Source organism: Puma concolor, chromosome D3 (genome assembly GCF_028749965.1).
Source record: "Puma concolor isolate L17-30 chromosome D3, mPumCon1.1.hap2, whole genome shotgun sequence".
In the NCBI taxonomy this organism is placed as follows: Eukaryota; Metazoa; Chordata; class Mammalia; order Carnivora; family Felidae; genus Puma; species Puma concolor.
In genome coordinates this window covers 81,141,533-81,164,786 of record NC_141678.1, presented here as the reverse complement: position 1 = coordinate 81,164,786, position 23,254 = coordinate 81,141,533, and the positions used below count along the sequence as shown (strand labels likewise).

The 23,254-nt window shown below is 46.9% G+C and overlaps 1 long non-coding RNA gene across 12 annotated transcripts; it reads left to right on the top strand.

Annotated features, from left to right (window-relative positions):
• The first annotated feature begins 1,272 nt into the window (after positions 1-1,272).
• LOC147575672 (uncharacterized) lies at positions 1,273-22,951 on the top strand. 12 transcript variants are annotated; one of them, XR_015242627.1, is made up of 8 exons: positions 1,273-1,493; positions 12,806-12,969; positions 13,815-13,948; positions 14,739-14,842; positions 16,354-16,445; positions 16,912-18,300; positions 20,781-20,979; positions 21,937-22,951. It is a non-coding gene; the product is annotated as an uncharacterized LOC147575672 (long non-coding RNA). The 12 variants fall into 12 exon arrangements; XR_015242622.1 differs by having other exon boundaries at positions 1,275-1,493; positions 16,912-20,979; positions 21,937-22,588; positions 22,773-22,951; XR_015242621.1 differs by having other exon boundaries at positions 1,276-1,493; positions 16,912-17,055; positions 17,490-20,979.
• The last annotated feature ends 303 nt before the right edge of the window (positions 22,952-23,254 follow it).

The window sequence follows — 23,254 nt, the reverse complement described above, 5'->3', positions numbered from 1 at the left end:
CCAACAGTGAGATCATTACCTGAGCGGAAGTCGGAAACTTAACCAACTGAGCCCCCCCCCCCCCCGGCCCCCCGTGCCCCAAGAAGTAGCCCTTTTAAACAGCCTATATCTGGATTTTGTTTTTTGTCCAGTCTGACAGTCTTTTCTTTTCACTGGAGTGTTTAGTCCTTTCACATGTATAGTGATTACTGATATTTGGATCTCGGTGTTATTTGTTCTACTATTTTATTGCTTTTGGTCTTTTTAAGAATTTATTTATTTGGAAATGATGTGCAATAGGTCTTTCTTTGGTGGTTACTGTAGTGTTAGCATGCATACTTAAAAAAACTTAGTAACTCTGAGGTACTATTGAGAAATGTAGAAAGCTTAAACTCCAGTCGTGCTCTTCCCTATTTGCACGCTATTATTGCCTATTATTTAATCCTAGCCTTTCCCCCACAAATCAGAGGTTAATGTTGTTATCAATCAACTGGAGTCATTTGTCTGTGGATGGACAGAATGTGGAGAAGGATACAGAAACAATGAAGAAACGGTAAATATTAGGAATGGGGACCAGTCGAGATTTATTAAGGGCTTTGAACTCTATCTTCAAACTAGGACAGCCCTGAAGGGTCGTCATCGTCCACACGGTCACATTTGATTTTGAGAAAGCTTACTCCAGCTGGAATATGAATAACGGAAAATGAAGACCCGAAGAAGAAAACCAATAGGTGCTGTAATCCCTGGGACGAATTGGCAAGGTGACGTCAGGATGGAGAGTGTGACAACGTGCAGAAACCCCTGGCTGCCCAATGGACTGGATCTGATCAGGGGCTGGATCCGGTGGGCGAACGGGAAGCGGAAGCCAAGGATTTCACGAGATTTCGCATTCGGGTGGAAATCATGAGATATGGTGAGAAGCTGAAGAGTTGACTAGATACGTATCTCCTTAGGCTTGTGATGAAAGCTAGAAGATGTATGGGTCTCTGTAGAGACTCATACGAAGCCCTTTCAAAAATGGTAGCTCCGTGTAGAGGACCTGTATCTTCAGAACCCTAGGCGTCAAAGCAAAACCCTCTGCTCACAGACCGGCTTGGCCGCAGGGCAGAGGTCGGGCAAGGGCTGGAGTGCGGTTTCCGCGCCCGCTCCGCGCCTCAGCCTCGGCCCACCCGGACCTTTGCCCCTTCTTCTGGGACCACCGGCTTTCGGGGGCGGGGCCGACCTCACGGGGGCGGGCGCTGGCGTGCGCCGCGTCTGCGCAGAGCGCGGGCGGGGGCTCAGGCGGCGGCGGCGCGGGCCGAGCGCCGTGGACGCGCCCCGTGCGCGCCCCCGTGCGCGCGCGCGGCCGCCTGCGCCCTGCCCACCTCGCCGTAGCCCGGGCCGCCGCCGCGCCTTCCCCAAGCGCAGGCTTTGTGGGTCTTTGCGAAAACGCGCGTCCAGGAAGGCGGGGAGAGGCGGCAGAAGTGAGTTCTGTTAGACGCAGTCATCGGAGGGTTTGCAGTGCACTGAGAGCTGTGAGTACCCGGGTGTTCACTCCAGTGGCACCGGCGTCCTGGAAAGGCTCAGTTCTCGGTGTCGGAGAGGGGAATGTGGGCCTGCGGGAAACTACCCCTGATGACGTACCTGAGTGGGTTTCAACTCTGTCAGGCCCGACACCACTTTTAAAAATAAGCCTTTGTCGGCTTCATTGAGGTATAATTTACCCCCCCCCCCCCAAAAAAGTGTGTATTTAAGGAGTACCGTGTGATGGCTTAATATGCTACGCATTGCGAAATGATTCCCACCTGAAGCTAAGTTACCAGGCTTTGGGTGGGGTGAGAACACCGGAAACCACTGTCTCAGCGAATTTAAAATACACCATACGGTGTCACTAGTTAGAGCCGCCAGCTCTACATTAGAGTCCCTGGAACTCATTCATCTCATATCCCAACAGGCGGTGACCCAGAGACCCACTTCTCCCCGCTCCCCCCCTCCCCCCCTCCCCCCCTCCGATCCCTGGCTCCCCCCATTCCTCCCTCAGCATCTCTGAATTCTAATTTTTAGGGCTGAATAATACTCCATTATGGGTAGAGAGATCATGTTTTCTTTGTCCATTCATCTCCTGGTGGACATAAGCATTACTGTTTCTTGACTACTCGGTGTAAGGCTGCAGCGAACCCAGAGTGCCACGATCTCTTGGATACTGACTTCATTTCCTTTAGAGAAATAGCCGGAAATAGGATTGCTGAAGCATAGAGTAGATCGGTTTTTAATTTTGGGGGGGACTTCATGCTGTTTTTCCTAAAGGCTGTACCAATTTGCACTTCCACCCACAAAAGCTCACCAACAAATGTGTCCGTATCCTTGCCAACACTCTCAACACCGCTTTATTATAGTAATCAATATTTCGCAACACCCCCCTTTGTTAACCCCAAATTAAATTCATAGGTAATATATTTATCCAAGTGCGTATTTTTTTAAATTGAAGGATAATTGACATATTAGTTTTAGGTGTACCGCAAAATGATTCAGTACTTGTGTCCGTTGCAAAATGGTTACCATGATGACTACTGACATTCATTGCCTTGCCTACTTTCAGAACAAATTTTTTCCCTTGTGATGAGAACTTTACAGATCTACTTTCTCAGCAACCTTCACCTTCCAATATGTAATAGAGTATTATTAACTACAGTCATGGTGCACACCTCCCCGTGACTGACTTCCTCTCTCTCTCTCTCTCTCTCTCTTTTTCTTTCTTTCTTTCTTTCTTTCTTTCTTTCTTTCTTTCTTTCTTTCTTTCTTTCCTTCCTTCCTTCCTTCCTTCCTTCCTTCCTTCCTTCCTTCCTTCCTTCCTTCCTTCTCTTCAGTATGACTTATTTTATAGCTGGAAGTTTGTGCCCTTTCACCCCGCAAGTGCATAATTTTTTTTTCTTTTTTTTTTTTTTTTTATAAATTTTTTTTTTTCAACGTTTATTTATTTTTGGGACAGAGAGAGACAGAGCATGAACGGGCGAGGGGCAGAGAGAGAGGGAGACACAGAATCGGAAACAGGCTCCAGGCTCTGAGCCATCAGCCCAGAGCCTGATGCGGGGCTCGAACTCACGGACCGCGAGATCGTGACCTGGCTGAAGTCGGACGCTCAACCGACTGCGCCACCCAGGCGCCCCAGTGCATAATTTTTTAAAGAAAAAGGATATGATGGCCTAATATAAACTAGTTAAATAGAGTAAAATCCTAAGTGTCTTTTATCCTTTCTGTGTCCAGTCAGAAAACAAACCACTCTAAGTATTTCAAAAGAAGCAAGTTAATCTAGGGAACTGGTTATAAAGGTTTGGGCAGGGCTGGATGAGCATATGGGGGAAGGTAGGGTTATCCAGGATTAGTAACTACAGGAACTCACTACCCCCTGGAGCTGGAGAAGCAAAGGGGAAAATGATGTCCCCCAGAGCCTCCGAATGCAAGGCCACGGTGTCTGCCCCCCTGCACACCACACCGGGCACACCACACGACCCAAAAGACAGGGGGAAAAGGGGTCTTCCTGATCTCTTCCATTCCCCAGTGCCTCCCATTGGCAGACCCTCAGAGAAGCCAGATGGGAAGGAATCTGGAAGCTGTAACTTGGAGGCTTCTGGCCCTAGAGGTGGAGAGCAGGGCTCACAAGGGATGTACAGAGCCAACAGATAATAGTTTCAATTTGCAAATTTTTAGGCACAACTACATTTGAAGATATAATGAAGATGCCAGATGCTTGAATCTGCATTTAAATAAGTTCGGATTTAATGGAAGTAAAACAAAGTTCCACGGAATGTTACAGACACTTTCTATATCTGACTTTCGGAAAGAAAAGGTGGAAGAGTGGATTCCCATATATGTATAATCACTATGAATGCGGTGACTACAGCAGAGATCCAAGTGGCTGTAGTGGTGACTCAAAGGTTATGGGCGGCTTTGCCATTCCCGGTGAGATTTCGAAACAGTTGAGTTGACAATTTATAGTAAAAAGTGTAAACAAACCAGAGCTCATTAGTTGCATTGTTACAAAATTCAGTGTATACTTAAATCATGCCAAAAAGCCTCGTGTTTATATGTCAAGTGGAGTTAGGTCTGGAGCTGAAATCATTAGGAATAGGTTTTTTCCCCACCTTCATGAATATCCATCAGGACATTCAAAATTTGAGCAGGACTAAGGATTATAGAACATCCAGTTTCCTGGTCTCTTCCCTTCTAAGTGCCCTTTGCATATCCACCCCCCATCCCCCCCCCGCTTCACCCCCGTTGTTGTAACAACTAAAGACGCCTCCACAGATTTTTGGTCCTCTCTTGAGCAGCAGTACAGCTGTTAAGAGCACAGATGTAGTTGTGCAGTCTTGATACAGAAGTATTATGAGATATCAAATAGAAATTAGGTTATAGAATGTTGCCTTTCATTATTTTAGGAAGTATTTGTCCATGCATATGAGAAAAGGCTTGGCATTTATAAGCCGAAATGTTAACAGTGGTTATTCCTTTTGTTGGAATTTGAGGAATAGTTTTTTTGTTTTTTTCTGTTTTTAAATTTTTTTTCGACTTGAGAAATTTTAGAATGCATTCAAGGGGGTGGGGGGAGAAAAAGGTTAGGTCAGGCAGGCGTATCAGTGAGGATCCTTCTGGGCTCATAGGAACAGTCAGACCCTAAATCTGTCCATGGGGACTGACCCAAGTACCTGATACGAGCACTTGCTCAGACAAACTTTGGTTCTACCAGAAATGCCACCTCCTTCCTGCACACAAACCACTCTTTGCTGCTCACTGTTCCTTCGGGATGGTGAACAGAGCATGTCCTTCCTGATGTGGGTCCAAATGGGGTCATACTAGTTTTTTGGCTTCATAGCACAGCAGTTTCTTTAAGAATAGGAGCCTGCTGAACTCACCGTCATGCCCGCCCCGTCAATCTCAGGTATGAATCGCCAAACTGGGAGACTGAGTCCCAAGCTTGGACAACATTTTCCATCCTCGGGCCAAAATGGGGGGCATCAGCAAGATGTAGCACGTTCAGTGGGTTGCATGCTGGAAGCTTGTGGCGGGCCTGATACTGTGGGCCCTACCAAGAAGACCGAAGAAGGATGATAGGATAGGGGCGCCCATGTGTTGGCAGGTCCCAGCATTTTCCAACTGACTTCTCATTAGGATTTAACCCAACACACTGTCTCCAGTCCAAGCTGCCAGCCTCCAAAACCTCTGTCCTGCACAGGACCTTGTGCGGGGATCTCCAGGCAGGGCGTGGGCGTGCCCGACACTCACACATCTCCCAGACCTGAACGCCTGGGCCGAGACAAGGGATAGTTTCCAGATGTGGGCTTCACATCTGGGCCAGCCATCAGAAGGCTGCTTATTTGAACAAAGACTGGAAGTACTCAAAGAGCCCCGAGGTCCAGAGAAGGCTGCCAAGAGCTGGCGAGCAGATGAGTGGAGAACAGACCTCAATTTATGGTTCCAGGAGAGGAAGAAAGCCGTGCTTTGTGGTCCCACACGGATACGTGTGAAGCAAGGCATCCTGCTCCTTCAGGATGGGCAATGGCTCTGTTCGTAGGATTAAAATCAGGGGCTTCGAATCTAGGATGAGCAGAATTCTGAACTGAGGGTGCACTCCCATTTCCAGTGTGGCACCTCGACCTTCCCCCCCTTTCCATACCACCTCATAACTGGCGTTCTGTGGAAATACTGTGGAAATAGAAAATCTTAACAATTTTATGGCTTGGTGGGCCCTTTCAACCCATCATCCCCACCGGACACACACTTCCTTTTTGAAAATTTTTTCTAAATGTTTATTTTTGAGAGAGAGCGAGTGACAGAGAGCGAGTGGGGGAGGGGCAGAGAGAGAGAGGGAGACACAGAATCTGAAGCAGGCCCCAGGCTCTGAGCGGTCAGCACAGAGCCTGACACGGGGCTCGAACTCACAAGCTGTGAGATCACGACCTGAGCCAAAAGCCGGGTCCTTAACTGACTGAGTCACCCAGGCACCCCATTTCCTTTTATAGGTAACCCTGTGACTTGGGCAAATTCCCCACTTGACTGGAGGAGCTGAGAAGAATAGGTCTGTTAGCAGTCCTCTTCGGAGGGCGTCAGTGAGATCGGCACACCTTGGAGCAGATTCTTATGTTCCTACAAAGTGCAGAAGTGTACTCCTTGGGCTGAGTCCTGTTGGGCTGAATTGTCTGCCCCCTCCCCCTGCCCCCGTACCTGTGTTGAAGTCCTAACCCCTCAGTACCTCGGAATGTGACCGTATATGGAGATAGGGGCTTTAAAGAGATCATTAAGTTAAAGTGAGGTCAGTTGGACGGGTTCTCATCCAATCTGAGTGCTGTCCTCGTGAAGAGATTGTGCACAGACACACGCAGAGGGAAGGCTATGTGAGGACACAGGGAGAAGGTGGCCATCTGCGAGCCCCGGAGAAAGTCCTCAGATGAAACCAACCCTGATGCTACCTTGATCTCAGACTTTCAGCCTCCAGGAAGGTGAGAGAATCAATTTCTGTTAAGCCTCCCAGTCTGCGGTGCTTTCTTATGGCAGCCAGAACGAACTAACGTGGAGGTTGGGGGACGCCCGGACCACAGTGGTGGCCCCGGCTGCCTGGCTCTGTGGGGAACCAGGGACCAGGCCGGTAGTGAGAACGGGCAGGACGATGACGAGCCCTGGGTGCAGGTGTGAGCCTGAGGGTGTTGCCAGTTTATTTTCCGGTTGGTGCTTTCATTATCCTCACACCGTCAGGAAAGTTCTATGACCTGTCACTGCCTGGCTTCTGCTTTGTGTGGGGCATTAAGAAGGTCCTCGCTGAGGGGTCGGAGGACAGTCATGCCGCAGGTCTTCAAGTCCAGACTCAGGAAGGGGCAGGAGCGTGCCCACTGGCAGGGGCGGCATCCTTAGGGCCTCAAGAATAGCCTGTGGGTCGTTTGAAGAGAACTGGTTTCCTTCAGCGACGCTGGCACACGCTTGTGCGGTTATCACTTGGATTACAGGTAGAATGTAAATTTTACTAGCCATGTAACCTTAGGGTAGTTATTCAAACTCTCCCGTCCTGTTTTTTGGCCCTAGGGATAAGTGGGGTTCGCAGAGTGTTATAGTTAAATGAGACCATGAATAGAAAGGCTATGGAAGCACACGGCACTTTGTCTTTGGTGCCAAGTATTTCCTGAGTTCCTCCTATGTGCCAGGTTCCACCTTAGGCTTTGAGGATATAACAGAAGGTAAGAGGAAAAAAATGTCCCTGCTCCACAGAGCTTACACGGTAGACAGGGAGCAACTATAAAGGAAACAGACGTGCAGAAGGAAGTGGGGTCCGCTGGGTCAGAGGCTGGTGCAGAGTCAAGGTGAGAAGAGGAAAGGACCCACGAACAGGTGCTTGCACTCCATTCACTGGGCCCCTGGGGGCGGAAGGTAGAGCTGAGCCCTGAGCTAAGGAGACATTGGAAGGGCTGCTGCTTCCTGGAGAAGGGGCTGGAAAACTCTGCTTGTTGGCCCCGGGAAATAATTAGGAAGCCTATTTATGTCCAGGATCCTAAATGGGGGGGGGGAGGGGAATCTCCTGTTTAAAAATAAAATGAGTTTGGCGGCTCCTCAAAACATTAAACATAGACTTGCCATGTGACCCGGCAATTCCACTGTGAGGTGTAGATGCCGAAACATCAAAAGCAGGGTCTCAGGCTGATCCGTGTAGAACGACGTTCGTGGTGGCTCTGTTCCCAACAGCCCAGAGGTGGAAACAACCCACCCACAGATGGCTGAATAAGCGAAGCGTGGTATATGCACACAGTGTTCCTGAACTTGAATAAGGAGTGAAATCCTCATATGTGCTCAGCGTGGAGGAGCCCTGAAAACATTATGCTCAACAACATAAGCGAGACCCATAAGGGCAAATGACCGCGTGATTCCACTTACATGAGGTGCCTAGGGTAGTCCGGTTCGTAGCCATAGAAAGTGGAACAGGTGTTCCCAAGGGGGGTGGGGGGTGGGGAGTCACTGTTTACTGGGTACAGAGTTTCTATTTGGGGTGATGAAAAGTTCTGGAAATGGACCATGGCTATGGTTACACAACATTGCGAATGCTCTTACTGCTGCTAAATTGTGCGCTTTATTTATTTTTTTTAATTTTTTTTTTAACATTTATTTATTTTTGAGACAGAGAGAGAGAGAGAGCATGAACAGGGGAGGGTCAGAGAAAGAGGGAGACACAGAATCTGAAACAGGCTCCAGGCTCTGAGCTGTCAGCACAGAGCCCAACGCGAGGCTGGAACCCACAGACCGCGAGATCATGACCTGAGCCGAAGTCGGACGCTTAACCAACTGAGCCACCCAGGTGCCCCTAAATTGTGCACTTTAAAACAAACAAACAAAAATAGTAAATGTTGTGTTAGGTATATTTTGCCACTATAAGAAAAAAAAAAAGGAAGAAAAAGAAAGTTATTTGCCCCAGGTGGCTGAGCTAGGGGAGCCAAGTGCTGAGCCTGGCATCCGGGGGTCCCTTTTTCCCAGCCCCGCTTGCTCGCCAGCACAAAGTGGGGTGCTCACAGTGGCTGGGGATTTACAGCAGCAGCAGTACCCCCCGGATGGGAAGGCAGCGGCCTTCCTCGCCTGTTTCTTGCACCTGTGTTTCTTTGTGACTTTCCCGTCTTCCCTTGGAGTCATATTTTCTCTGGTTTGGGGTTGTAATTAATGGAGGCCGCTCTGCGTGCTGACATGTACCCGGGAGCCAGGCTGCACCAGCTTCAGATCTCAGCTCTGCCACTCACTAGGGGGGATTCTGGGGCAAGTTTCTTAAACTCTCTGTCCCTCGTTTTCCCACCTGTGGGAAGCGGTAATAGCAGGGGGTGGTTGTGGAAATAAAGTGAAGTCACCCGCATGAGGTGCTTGGAGCAGTGGCTGGCACCCCAAGTGCTTTCATTGTTGGGTGTTCTCATTGGTAGCACACGACCGGGCTGAGGGAGCTGAGGGTCTATGGCCAGCGTGCAAGCTTCTTGGATTTAGAATCCTTTTGCAGGATTCTTAAACCCCCCAGGACTCTCCTAGAACGCTGCATCAGAGCCAGGAAGAAAGGCAAAGATACACAGGAAATGTTGCCCACGCACATCCTTACTTACTCGGCGATGTGGAATGATCTCTGCATTTCTGTAGGACGTGGTTTATAAATCAATGGGTTGGGATCAGGGCAGTCTAAAATCCCTTGAAGTGTGCTCACACGCTTCCACACAACCTGAGCATGTCGTGTCTGCTTTCATTCAGCAGTGCTGCCCCCTGTGGGCGGTCCGCGCACTGCAGCCCAAGTCACTCCAGCCAGCTGGGGGCGGGGAGGACTGCAGAGGCCTGATGGTGTTATGTTTCCCCTGACCTAAGCCCACTCCTGATTCTGTTCCCTCTGTTCTCTCTAAATGGATTTGTGAGATACTTACAGCGTTCCTGTTCCCATGAAATGAGGCTTAACAAAAAGAAAAGAAAAAGGCAGCCAGCCTCTGATAACCCAAGGAGATACAGCCCCCGTGTGTGATTTGGGGCAGGTTGTGGGTCTTAGCCAGCAAATGAGCTCCTAGACGCCTACGATGTACTCTCTCCTGAAGAACATCCCACTTTAACATTTCAAGACTCAAAATCCAGGGACACAGTGAGACTAATATGTTCTATATTTAAAAAAAAAATTTTTTTAATGTTTGTTTACTTTTGAGAGAGAGAGAGAGGGAGAGAGAGAGAGAGAGAGAGACAGGGCGCGAGCAGGGGAGGGGCAGAGAGAGAGGGAGACACAGAATCTGAAACAGGCTCCAGGCTCTGAGCTGTCAGCACAGAGCCGATGCAGGGCTCAAACCCGTGAGATCATGACCTGAAACGAAGTTGGACACTTAACCCACTGAGCCACCTAGGTGCCCTGAGACTAATATGTTCCATATTTTTAAAACTTTTGCACAGAAAGGAAAAAACGACCATACGCTAAATTTTAGAAAATGAAAAATGGAAAGAACAGTTTTGTAATTCATGACAAAAAAAGGCCTACTCTTCTTCCTAATACATAAAGAACTCCTAGAAATCGAAGGGAGGGAGGGACGAAGGGAGGAAGGAAAGTAGGAAGGAAGGAAAGGGAGAGGAGGATGAGCAAATGTGGGCCACATTCACAGAAAGCAACCCCGAAATACCATTTTCACCCACTGAATTGGCCAAAATCCTCATGTTTAATACCACACTCTGTGGGCCAGTCTGTGCAAGGGCAGGCACCTTGGAACATTGCTAGTGGGGATGGGACTCGGCATATCCATTATGAAGGGGGATGTGGCCTGTCAGCAATTGCAAATACATGATTCCACTTCTATAGCTGCAGTGTGCACAGAGAACATACAGTGCATTGAGATTGTTCATTGCAACATTGTTTGTGATAGAAAACAATGGAAGCGACAGGTGGCTCTTACCACATTTACTGCCTCCCTGGGATGAACTCTATGCAGTGAGAAAAGAGGAGATGTGCTATCAGTATTGACATGGAAAGAACTCTACAGTATTCCATTAATAAAAATAAGCAAGGTTCAGGGCAGTGTATTTAATCTACTACGTTTTTATCTAAAGGGTTGGAAGATACGAATTTATGTTTGTATTTCCTTGGTTTTGCCTTCACAAGGTTACCCGTGGAGCACCTAGACTGATGGGGATAAGGCTTGGAGTTATCCACTCTCCTTTCCGCTCCTTCTAGACTTTCCAAACTTCTCTTTCTGTATATTGATTGTTGAAAGCATGAAGGTGTTACCAGTTTACACTTAAATAAATATATTCTTATTCTCGGGGGGTAGTGAGGATTCTCCTATGCTACAATAAGAGAATAAATAGTCCAACCTTTCTGAGATGCAATTTGGCAATATGTATGGGCACAGAGATTTCACTGTTAGGGTCTTGATTACATACTGTTTAAAGCGAAACATTCCCAACTTTTGGAAGACGCACCTGTTAAATGTCCCAACATCAGGGGATGATGACATACCCGTAAGACAGTGATACATCCATAGGACAGAATACTCAAAGCTAATTCAAATACCACAAAGTATATGTACTGACATGGAAAGTTGGCCATTTGTTACAGAATGGAAAAGCAAGTAACATATTTGCATATATGGTCTGGTACAATATTTGTAAAATATAGAAATATAAAAGTAAGCAAACGCTGTAAGGGTAATATGCCAACATATCATCAGTGACCATAGCTAGATAGTAGGTCGGGATCAGTTTTTGTCTTTTATTCATCTGACTTTTCTGATATTATGTATTAACATTACAAGTAAAGTTAATTAAAAATAACCTTACAGGGGCGCCTGGGTGGCTCAGTCGGTCGAGCGTCCAACTTCAGCTCAGGTCATGATCTCATACGCCATGAGTTTGAGCCCTGCGTTGGGCTCTGGGCTGACAGCTCAGAGCCTGGAGCCTGCTTGGGATTCTGTGTCTCCCTCTCTTTCTACCCCTCCCCTGCTCATGCTCTGTCTCTCTCTGTCTCAAAAATAAATAAAAACATTAAAAAATAAAAAAATAACCTTCCAGCTATATGTATATATACAAAAATATAGTCTTTAATAACAGGACCAGTAGCATATATCCTGTTACAGCACCTGGTTTTTCATCTTGAATACTTAACGTCCATATCTTTCCCAGTCAACAAACACATCTCAGGGAAATCGAGTGGTCAGACTGCCATGGTTTTATGATTGTTTGTTTTAGTATTTTTCCTCAGATCTCCTGATTTTTCTACTGTCAACCCTTATTATTTATGTAATTCAGAAATAATAAGCACTTTTAAAAAGAAATACTTTTGTTCTAATAGTTGGCGGTTTTGAAAGCCCTTTTTACAGACTGCACACAATATGTGCAAAACCCAGCAGAGCCATGATAACTTTATATGGAGAAACAGAGACTGGGGAAGTTAGGAGGTTTTCTAGCAGTTGCCAAGCCAATAAAGTGAAGCTGGGCCACGTTGATTAACACATGGCCCAGAAGTGCCCATTCTACCTGCCATGCACATTCCCAGAGCCCTCCTAGACATCTGGAAGGCTTGGACTCAATTCCTACTCCACCAGAGAAGTGAACAGGGTCATCTACAATATCCAATAAAAGTCCTCAAAAGGAGGGGCTAACCAAGAGAAAGCATTCCTGGAAAGACAGTTGCTTGAGGGCCCCATACTGAACTGCAGTGAAAGCCTCAAGAATTCTCTTTCCACTTTCCTGTGAACATGCTTACCACTGAATGTGGGAAGACTCACGAATATTTCTAGAGAAAAGGATTTCCGTTAAAAAGAAGAAAAATAGATTATCCCCATTTATAGCTTGTTTGAAAGTGTTATTAGAGGATAAACTTACTGAGGGTAAGATTATTTTTTATCTCCATATTTCAGTGCTTAGTTATCCCAGAGATACTCAGTAGGTATTAGATGGTTGTGGTAAATGGATGGATGGATGGATAGATGGATGGGTGATTGTTTGAGATGCATTAATTGAAAGAGGGAAGGAAGGAAGGAAGGAAGGAAGGAAGGAAGGAAGGAAGGAAGGAAGGAAGGAAGGAAGGAAGGAGGGAAGGAAAAGGGAGGGAGGGAGGAATGGAATCTAGAAAGAAGGAAGGGAGGCTGCTGGGGTTGGTTGGATAGATGAATGGAAGGTTGGTTAGGGTGGAAGAAAAGATGGCTGACTGGCTGGCTGGTGTGATGGAATAATGGGTGGGTGGATGAAAAGATGGACTGATGGATGGAATGGATGGATAAAGCTGCAGTTGATGTTAAAGTCTAACAAACACTCAAGTACTGTGGGCTGTTTCAGCTCAGGTACAGAGATATTGCTACATAATTTTCTTCTCTTTTAGGAAGGATGGAACTATCTCCGCTTTTTATGCCAGTCTCATTAACAGCCGCCAAGACAGATGTGGGGCCCTCAACAGCAGTCCTTCTTCTTCGCATCCAAAGAATGGCAGAGAAAGTTAAGAGGCCGAAATGAGGAGGCACAAAAGTTAGCATCTTTATTTTATAGGTGAGGTAACCAACCTGCAAATAATGAATGTCCAAGCTATTAGAGACCTTATAAAATACCAGGCATTTAAAAATAAAATTGTAAACCATAGAAATGAACAAAAGAAGAGGAAGGGCAGGGTCATTAAAGTCATTCAGTGGGACGGGACAGGTCTTCCCACTGTGGTTACTGCCAGGGCTAAATTGCAGTGTGTAAGGCCATCTGCCCTGGTATTCTTCCTGTCACTCCCGAGAGCTTTTTATTCCACTTTATTTTAGGAGTGCCAAAAGGTGGGTTTCTAATTCTATTCCTCTCTAGTTCTTTTTATAGTACTCGGATCTGGGCAAATACCAGTAATATGAAATGTGTCCTCTTTTTTTTGTACTTTAAATCAGCCAGAAGTTTAATATCTTGAATTTCCTGCTTCTTTGGCATTCCTCACCTGCTGTGTGCATGCCAGCTGCACCTGCATGGTTTTCTGAGCACGTGTCTACCTGCCAGGCCATTAGCGAGGCCAGTGGACGAATCACAGACTTGGGTGTTTTTCGATTCTGTCACTTTAATGATAGTGAAAAGCTCCAGACTGCCTGCAACCCCTCCCAGTGTTTGCCAGACAACTCAGAGCTGGAGGCAGGCGTTCATTTAGAAACTGCCAGCGAGCAACGGAAAGTTCTCAAACACCTTTTACCTCTGAGGACTACAGCGAGTCATGGCCCTGAGTTTGTTGGGGTCTTTTATTTCTGCCTGTAAAAAAAAAAAAAAAAAAAAAAAAAGTGCATTCTCCTAAAGGCATTGACTTAAAGTGCTATAGCAGGTGCTGCCTGAACCCCACCCACACACTTGTCTTTCCCCTTCCGTGCTAACAGGCTGGAATTCCAACTGCTGACACCTCATTTTGTGTCCTGAGGACTTTCTCTTGACCTGGAGCCCCCTTTTCCACCTGTGCAGCAGGCCAGAGTGCTGGGAAATTGATGCCCCCGGGAGCAGACTCCCAACAATGGTGAATAGGAGTTGGTGTATAAATGCCCCAGCTCCCTTGCCCCTCAGGTGGGATTGCTCTGAGGTGTATGTTTCTCACTGACTTCCAGAGTTTTCTGAGCAGATTTAAGCTTCAGTCACCCCCAGAGGTAGCTGGTTAGATACCACATGCTTTCTTGGCTGCCTCTTCTCTGTCTCATGTCCCTCTGCCCCTGCCAGCATCTCCTGGGATTGTCTTCCAGATAAACTACTCCATCTGGAATCTCTGTCTTAGAGTCAGATTCAGAGACCCCCCAAAAAGGCCCACCTCGACCAATGGGATGCTGTTGCAGGGGTTGGAGGAACACATACTGGACATCTAGGAGATTCCCTCACAAAATCAGAAAGTGCAGCCCCTTCTATAAGCCTCAGCTGTAGTATACAATTTGGGGGCCCTCTGATGCACTGTGGGGTTCCTCTGGCTGTCACCTCCTGTCCCAGGAGTGGTGAGCTGGTAGGGAACCCCAGCCGGAGGCACTCAGAATGCATGTGTAGGTGGACAGAGGTGATGTAATCTGTGGGCATCCTCTCCAGTCTCCCACGTGGGAGGAAGGAGGCCTAAGAGGCAATAGAGGAAGTGGATTCAGGGAGAAGAATGAGAGGGAAAAACAGATGGCCTTTCTGCATCCTTCCCATTTCGCTTAGATTCAACTTATTTTTTTTTTTCTCTGAAGTATATTCTTTAGTGTTTCATTCAGGGAGGACCTGCTAGGGGCGAACCTTCCATTTTTATTGGGTAAAGAGGTCTCTGTTTTGTCCTTGCTCTTGAACAGCAGCTTGGCTAGACTTTGAAGTCTACGTTTTCTGTCTGCACGTGCGTTGTCTTCTGGCTTCCATAGCTGATACTGAGAAGGCTGTTTTCAATTGGACTGTTGTTGTTTTGCAGGTAAGCCTGTTTCTTTGTGATTTGATTTCTGGTTTCTTAATCCAGAGAGATGAAATCCTTTATTCCCTTGCTAACTTCTGCAGTTTCATTCTCATCTGTCTGGGCATGCCTTTATTTTTATTTATATTGCTCAGGATTCCCTATTCTGAAAAACCTTAAAAAAGAATCTCAGCCAGTTTCTCCTTGACTTGTGCCACTCTCTCAATCTTTCTAGCCTCGCCTGAAATTTCTATTAAGGGTAAAATAGCTCTTCTTATTTTATCCTCCGTGTTTCTTAAGCTTTCTTTAGTATTCTCTATCTCCTGTTGGCTCCTTCTTCCAATTTACAGACTCTTTCTTTAGCTGTGTCCCAAGCTGCTGCTTAGCCCCATCCACCAAGTGCTTCATTGAAACGATCCCATTTTTCATTTCTAGAAGTTCTGTTTGGCTCTTCTTCAAACCCATTGGTCATACTTATCCTCATTAGTTAGTCTCTCGTCTGCGGTTTTAATTTTAAACATTACTTTATGCACTCTATCTGAACATTGTATTATCTGAAAGCTATTTTTAGTGTGGACATTCACTTTTACTCATGGTGACTGTGTCCTCTAGTGCTTTGTAATTTTTTATTTTTATTGTAAGCTTGCCTTCCACAGGGAAAATGTTGTTTTGTTCTGTCTTGTTCTCTGTGGGAATCCTGTGCAATTTGGAACACAGAAGTGTCCCTCCATGGTCGTTTTATTTTGGCTATTGCCAGTTGTCTTGGGGATAGTCAAATCAGCTAAAAACATCACCACCTCTACATAGCCTCCTTGGGCCCCTTTCTCTCAGCTGAGCCTTGGAACCTCTCCTCTCTGCTCACAGAGCTCCTTGTACGTATCTCTATGGCATCTCAAATAGCACTCTGTTTGGAGACTGTGTGTCTGTGTCCTCAGTTACTCTAGAAGCCCCTCAGGCACTCATCAGGCCTCGCAAAGAGCTCATAAATGTTTGCTGAATGAATGAACTTGGAGAAGTAAGTCTTCAATGCCTCACCTTCTTTGAATGGGATGTTATCTTTTGTCCTGACCTCATGGGATTTGGAGACATCATAGGCCCTCTATGATAGATCATGGATCTATCCCATAGACCTCATGGGATTTGGGGAGATGCTTTAATTCACCCCTAAGATCACTGCATCAAATCCTTAATCCCCTGCCTAAGATAATTAACTAAGGGGCTCTCACAAGCTGTGAAACACTAACATAGGTACCTCCCAGTGTATTCCACTGTGCCCGGTGACTGGTTTCCCACTCATTATTATCTGCTTCCTTTGTGCTTTGTGAGACAGGAATGGTTGCAGTGGAAAAGATCTGTCGTGTACTAACAACTTCAAACTTTTCTGAGACTAAAACAAGGCTGTACCTGAGGCTGATATACTTGGACATATGCTGGACTTAGAATCCCTCAAAATCAAATGGCAGCAGCCAAGCAAACAGCCGTATCAACCCTAAATGGCAACTGTGTGTTCCTCCTTTTCCCAGCTTGACTGAGCGCTCTTTGAGAGCATGGACCATGACATACATCTGCTGGGGTGTCCTCATGGCGAGGTCAGAAGCACGGCGCTGAATCGTAGGTATGGTTGAATTTTGACCGGTTGAGTTGTAGTTAAAAGTAGAGTCAGCATTCTATATACGAAGTAGAAGCCACCTCAGAATACTGGCAGTTCTTAATAATAGCAAAGCCATTTTTGGTTTGTACTATACTTTTTCTTTCCTGCTCAAGCATTTTGTGGTGGGGAAAAAAGGATTGGGATTGCAGTGTTTTTTAGTGGCTCCAAATAGCTATCTTCCTCTGCCCCCTAGTGGCCTCATGACAAATTGTAAGAACCTTCATGGTTCTCAATTTCCCTGGTTGCTTCTGTTCTTACTGTTTTTGTTATTGTTTATGAAAAAAAGATTTCCTTAAACTTGCCGCAACCTCAAAGTGCCCTGTGTTAAAAATTAAATGAATGAAATATAATTTTACTAGAAAATATACGTGCAGTGAGGGGCATCGAGAATCTAGAACTTAGGAAGTGATTCTCTCTCATTCTCCAACAGGCTCCATCCGTGGCCGTCCATCTTTGGTGTTAATGCTTTCTGGGACAGTTGTTTGCCACTCTGGGACCCCTTATGTGACAGCTCCATTTGAACCAGCATGAAACGTCCCTCCCCGGCTGCATTCTAGCACCTGGAACCTCCCAAGTAAGACCTAAGCCTGCCTTCACCTGGTGGGGTTATCTGCTTCCCTGCCTGGACTCCTGTCCAGACCAAGAACGGCACCTTCCTCATATGCCTTGGCTCCTGGCACCGAGTTCCTCCTGCCTGTGCTCTCAACATAACACTAGTGTGGGGGAGCCCCAAGAGAATCGGGTTCTCAACACCAAGCATGGTTATTTCTGGTGAAGTACAGACCACGCAAACCATGTCTTTATTTATGCCCCTGAGCCTGCATTAGCTCCCTTACCAAACCCGGAATCCGACTGGCTCCTCTTGAGCAACTTACCTCCCAACAGCCCCCGGTCACCTTCACATGGATAGTGGCCAAGGAAGGCTTTTCTCATTCTGCCATCATAACGGTGGCTTCTTTGTTCAGTATAGCTGTGGGAAATTTATTTTCATCTCTGTTTTTTTGCCAGGAGACTGGATCATCATCTGACAATAAAAAGAAATTCCAACCTGAAGGATTTTGACCACAGAGGAAAGAACTTCCTGAAAGTTCTCTTTCAGGAAGAATGATGGGATGTCCCTGGGGCCAAGAATCAAAAGTTGTGTTCTTGGCCTCAACCCTGTCTGGCTGCCATGCTCCTTGTCAGTAGCATGGAATTTACCTCAGCGCGATCTTGTAAGGATTATAGGAGGGGGAAAGGCTTTCTAGAGGAGAGAAAGCCTCCTCTCCTTATAATCTTGAATGGACAGCTGAAGGATACTGTACAGTTTTAGGAACTCTTCCCATAAAACCACATTGACTTTCAGAAAATTAGCTCTCCTGTCACTAGCTAGTGGGAACCTCAGTTCACAAACTCACTGGGGTGTAAGAAATGCTATGTTTTTAATTTCCCCTAAATCCAATTCTGGATCTCTGTTAGTTTCCTAGGCCTGACGTAATGAAGTACCTCAAGCTGAGTGGCTTACACAAGAGGAATGTCTCCCAGTTCTGGAGTTTGTGGTGTTCTCGCTGTGCCGCTGTTTCTGTGTCCACATTTCCGTTCTTTTAAGGATACAGTCATATTGGCTTAGGGCCCACCCTAGTGATCTCATTTTAACTTGTAACTTAATTTTTTTTTTCTAAGAGAACCGATGAGCTGGGGGGAGGCACAGAGGGAGGGAGAGAGATAAGCAGGCTCCATGCTCAGTGCAGAGCCTGATGGGGGGCTTGATCCCACGACCTTGGGATCATGACCTGAGTTGAAATCAAGAGTTGGATACTCAACCAACTTAGCCACCCAGGTGCCTCTGTAACTTAACTTAAAAAAAAAATTAATGTTTTATTTTTGAGAGACAGAGAGAGAGAGAGGGAGAGAGACTGCGGGGGGGGGGGGGCGGGGCAGAGAGAGGGAGGGAGACAGAGAATCTGAAGCAGGCTCCACGCTGCCAGCAAAAAGCCTCACCTGGGGCTTGAACCCAGGAACCGTGAGATCATGACCTGATCAGAAGTCAGACGCTGAACCAACTGAACCCCCCAGGTGTTCCACTTCACTTTTTTTTTTTTTTTTTTTAAATTTTTTTTTTCAATGTTTATTTATTTTTTTTGGGACAGAGAGAGACAGAGCATGAACGGGCGAGGGGCAGAGAGAGAGGGAGACACAGAATCGGAAACAGGCTCCAGGCTCCGAGCCATCAGCCCAGAGCCTGACGCGGGGCTCGAACTCACGGACCGCGAGATCGTGACCTGGCTGAAGTCGGACGCTCAACCGACTGCGCCACCCAGGCGCCCCTCCACTTCACTTTTTAACTTAACTTTGTAAAGGCCCTATTTCCAAATAGGGTCACATTCTGAAGTACTAGAGGTTAGGACTTCAAAATATCTTTTTTGAAGGGACACAATTCAACCCATAACAGTCTCCATCCCGCCAAGCTAGTGGGAAACCGTTAGCTCCCTCTTCACCACACCCATATCCTCCAGCCTGGGACTGAGCTGCTGATGTTTTTGGCCAAACCCGAGGACCTGGGAGAGCCCTTTGTCTTAAGTCTTATTTGCTGCATGGTGCCCAAGCTTGCATGGTGTCTCCAAGTCAGCAGCCAGCCAGCCATGCTTTGCCTGAAAGCCCCAAACCCCTTGCCTCACTGGCAACTCCGGTGTCCAGAGAGTTGGCTGGGTAATATGGCACCCTACATAAGTATCCTTTCTGAATATTGCCACTTCACCAGGGACCTGAGGGCTTGCTAGTCTTGACCCTATCCACCTTTTTCCTTTCCCTTCTCGAAGCCCGTAAAGGGATCCCCTCAAGCAGTTCCAAAAGAAACAGAGCCACTGACATTAAATAGACTTATCACCAAACCTTCCCTGAGGAGAGGCCACTCAGAGCCTGCTTACTTCCATAAAATGGAGGGAGAGGAAAAGGTGAATAACAAAGCTTGTATATCAGTGCCTTGTCCTGCCATGCTTCTAACACTGTGCCCAACAGATAAGCCACAGGCCAGGTCACCAAGAGAGGCCACGCTGGCTGGAACCTCAGACCTGAACATGGCCTCCTTCTCCTCCACACTCAGTTCCAAGGCACTTGCCTACCTGAGCAGGTGTTGCTGGGACCTGCGGGTGACTCAGTGTGAATGAGTTTTGCTGGGATTGAGAGGACATTGGGAATGAGATGACAAAGTCAGAGTCATCTACTGGGAATTGGACACAGAGCCCAGAGCAAGAACCAGAAGGGCACAGTTTGAGAAGAAATTGAGGGGTCCATAGTCTCTCCTGAAGGAGAAAAGAAGTGACCACATGCTTGGGCAGGGGCTCTGTGGTATAAGAAATGTATTTGGCCTTTGTCTTCATTCCTGACACAGAACTCCTAAAATCCTGGAATTTCCTGAGTGGTAGGGATGTCTTCTGTTATCCCTGAAGAGCTCTTTCTGATCACACCTTGGTTTATGCTACTAGGGTGACTTGGAATGCAGTTCCTAGATTGCCAAGGGATGTTTTGGGTCCTAGAAAGACCCAGGATGGGGCTGGTCACTAGAAAACCAAGTGGTTAGATAGTCGGAACTCCCAGCCCCACCTAGCAGCCACCATGAAGAGTAGTAGGGGCTGGAGATTAAGCTCTGTAAAAACTCTTGATGTGAGAGATTTGGTGAACTTCTGGATTGGGGCGCGTGTGCGCACACGCACACACACACACACACACACACACACACGAAGTGCTGGGGTAGTGTCATGCACAGAGGGGCCACGGAAGCCCCACACCCCAGCCCCCGCACTTTGCTCTGTGTGTCTCCTCCACCTGGCTGTTCCTGGCTGTTCCTTTATAATAAACCTGGTAAACAGAAGTGTTAACCTGAGATCCGCGAGCAGTTCTAGCAAACCATCCAACCTGAGGAGGGGGGCTGTAGGAACCCCTGATTCATAGCCGGTTGGCCAGAAGTATGGGTAGTCTAGGACTTTTGACTGGTGTCTGAAGTGGGGCAGTCTTGGGACTGAGCCCTTAAATGTGTAGAATCTGCCACAGACTTCAGGTAGTCGGTGTCAGACTTGAATTCAACATTAGGGCACTCACTTGATGTCCAGAGATTTGGGGACATCGTTGGTATGGGAAAAAAAAAAAACTCCACAGGTGTTGTCAGAGTTCTGAGTAAAAATAGTCCAGAGTCATCCTGACCCCAGAAGGCCAAGAGGAGCAGACTGGTGGATTGAGGTGTCCCTGTGCTTGAGATAGAGAACAGAGGACAGAGAAGGTCCCCCTGGGGCTCCCAGGGCCCTGAGGGCCCTTGTCACTTAGGTCCACAGGGCCAGAGACTCCTTTGTCTTTCACCACCTGTGAGATTTCCTGTCACTAAGGAGACTCGCCAGTGACACCCACAGAGAATGGTAGGTCCACATGAGGCCACTCGGCGGGGACAGGATGGAAGGCAGAACCATGGGGACACTTGTGCAGAGTCACACAATGGCTGTAGGAGACCAAAGAGTGCCTGATAAGAGCAAGTGGGACGTGCACATACAGCACGGTTGTGCACACGCACACATACGTACACGCACGCTGATGGAGCTTAGCTAACATGCATCTCAAAATTTTAAAACGCAGTAGATGAATTAAAAGAAATTGTAGTCATTGTGAGATTTGAGTTAGTGCCCTGGGAGATCAGGCACGAGACCTAGGTCATTAACTAAGTTGCTGGATTCCAAATGCCCAAAACCTATTGTCTTTCTCTGTACCGGCAGAAGTAACTAGAAAAAATATATTTTTTAATGGTGGCTTTTACAACCGGGTCAAGAAAACATTGGATACCTGGGAAGAAGTCTAAGGACGTTCAAACCCTCCACACTGAAAACTATAAAACATCACTGGAAAAAAATAAAAAGTCAAAGGAGACCTAAGCAAATGGACAGATCTACAAAGTTCATGAAGAGGAAACCTAAATATTGTTAAAATGTCATTTATTCAAAACTGGTTTATACATTTAAAGTAATCTCAATTAAGATGCCAGTATTTTTTTTTTAAGTGGCACGCTGATTCTAAAAATTCATTGGGAAATGCTCCCATTATCAGTACTTGAGAATTTTAATTGTTCCAAAATCTCATCAAATGTTGGTATTGTCTTTTTATTTTGTTTTGCTTTATTTAAAAATTTTTTGGGGCGCCTGGGTGGCGCAGTCGGTTAAGCGTCCGACTTCAGCCAGGTCACGATCTCGCGGTCCGTGAGTTCGAGCCCCGCATCAGGCTCTGGGCTGATGGCTCAGAGCCTGGAGCCTGTTTCCGATTCTGTGTCTCCCTCTCTCTCTGCTCCTCCCCCGTTCATGCTCTGTCTCTCTCTGTCCCAAAAATAAATAAACGTTGAAAAAAAAATTTTTTTTTAAATATTTATTTGAGAGAGAGAGAGAGAGAATGAGTGGGGGAGGGGCAGAGAGAGAGGGAGACCCATGTCCTTCATTTCCAGGGGGCTCTTCTGCTGAGAGACGCCACCATGCACTCAAAGATCTCAAACCCAGAAAATACGACAGACGTTTCCTTCAGTGATTCTCAGCTGGGTGAGCGCTGGAGTGCCAAGGGTTGAAGCATGTCTTTCTTCCCCCCCGACTCTCAAGATGCCTGGGCAGCCACTTGGCATCATCACCCTTTCTTAGAGCCCCCTGGTGCCTGGTGGGAGAGCCATGCCTCTCAGGCGTGTTGGGACGGCAAAATGATTGAGAACCAAGGCACAAGTGGATGATCTCCGCGACTTCCAAAATGGACGGGGGTATGGCTCTCCCAAGGCTCCAGGAGAATTAGAATCCCAGGAAACCAGCCTGTGGGGGTACAAGTATTCTGAGCCAAGGTCTCTGTTTGGTGTGAGTCTTCCGAAACAACCTGAGACTATTGCATATTCCAAGATACTAAGTTTAAGGCCACTTAAAAAAAATCTGTAGGTTGCCAGAGTTTTCATTGTCCTGCATGTATTTTACAGAATATTTTCTCTCTTCTTAATAACACCTTTTTGTACTAACGTCTAGGAAGATAACTCCGAGGTGGTGTAAGCAGCGCTGCTCAGATTTCCACGTGCGTGTGAATCACCCGAGGATCCTGTTAAAATGCAGATTCTGATTCAGAAGGTGCAGGCAAGGGCCTGAGATTTTGCATTTTTAAGACGTTCCTGGGCAGGACTGGTTACAGAATTTGCAGGGCCCTGTGCAAAATAAAGAGGCAAGAGCCCTTGTTTAAAAATTACAAAAAAAAAATTCAAGGTCGGGGTGCCTGGGTGGCTCAGTTGGTTAAGCGTCCACCTCTTGATTTCAGCTCAGGTCATGATCTCACAGCGTGTGGGTTCGAGCCCCGCATCAGGCTCTGGGCTAAGAACGCGGAACCTATTTGGGATTCTCCGTTTCCCTCTCTCTGCCCCTCCTGTTCTCTCTCTCTCTCAAAAGTAAATAATAAATATTTTAAAAATCTTTTCAAGGTGAAGGGAGAACGTTCAACCAGTGCGTGATCCTTCTAACCTCAGAGTCCTCCTGAACGTGGGGCCCCATAGCACCGTCCGGTCACACACCCACGAGGCCGGCACTTTTCCCAGGTGATGCCAAAATGAGCCGGTCTGTAAAACCGGACTCTTCCTTACACTCCGAGTTCTCAATATGGCAGCTCTGACCTGAATTCCATCAAGAGAAGTTAGTTCCTCCCGCACCCAAAATCTCTCACTGTAAGGTGGTCTGGAGATGAGAGGCCTCAGGTATCCAACAGCGCGCGACGGTACAAGGTCCACATCTACTTACACCTGTCTT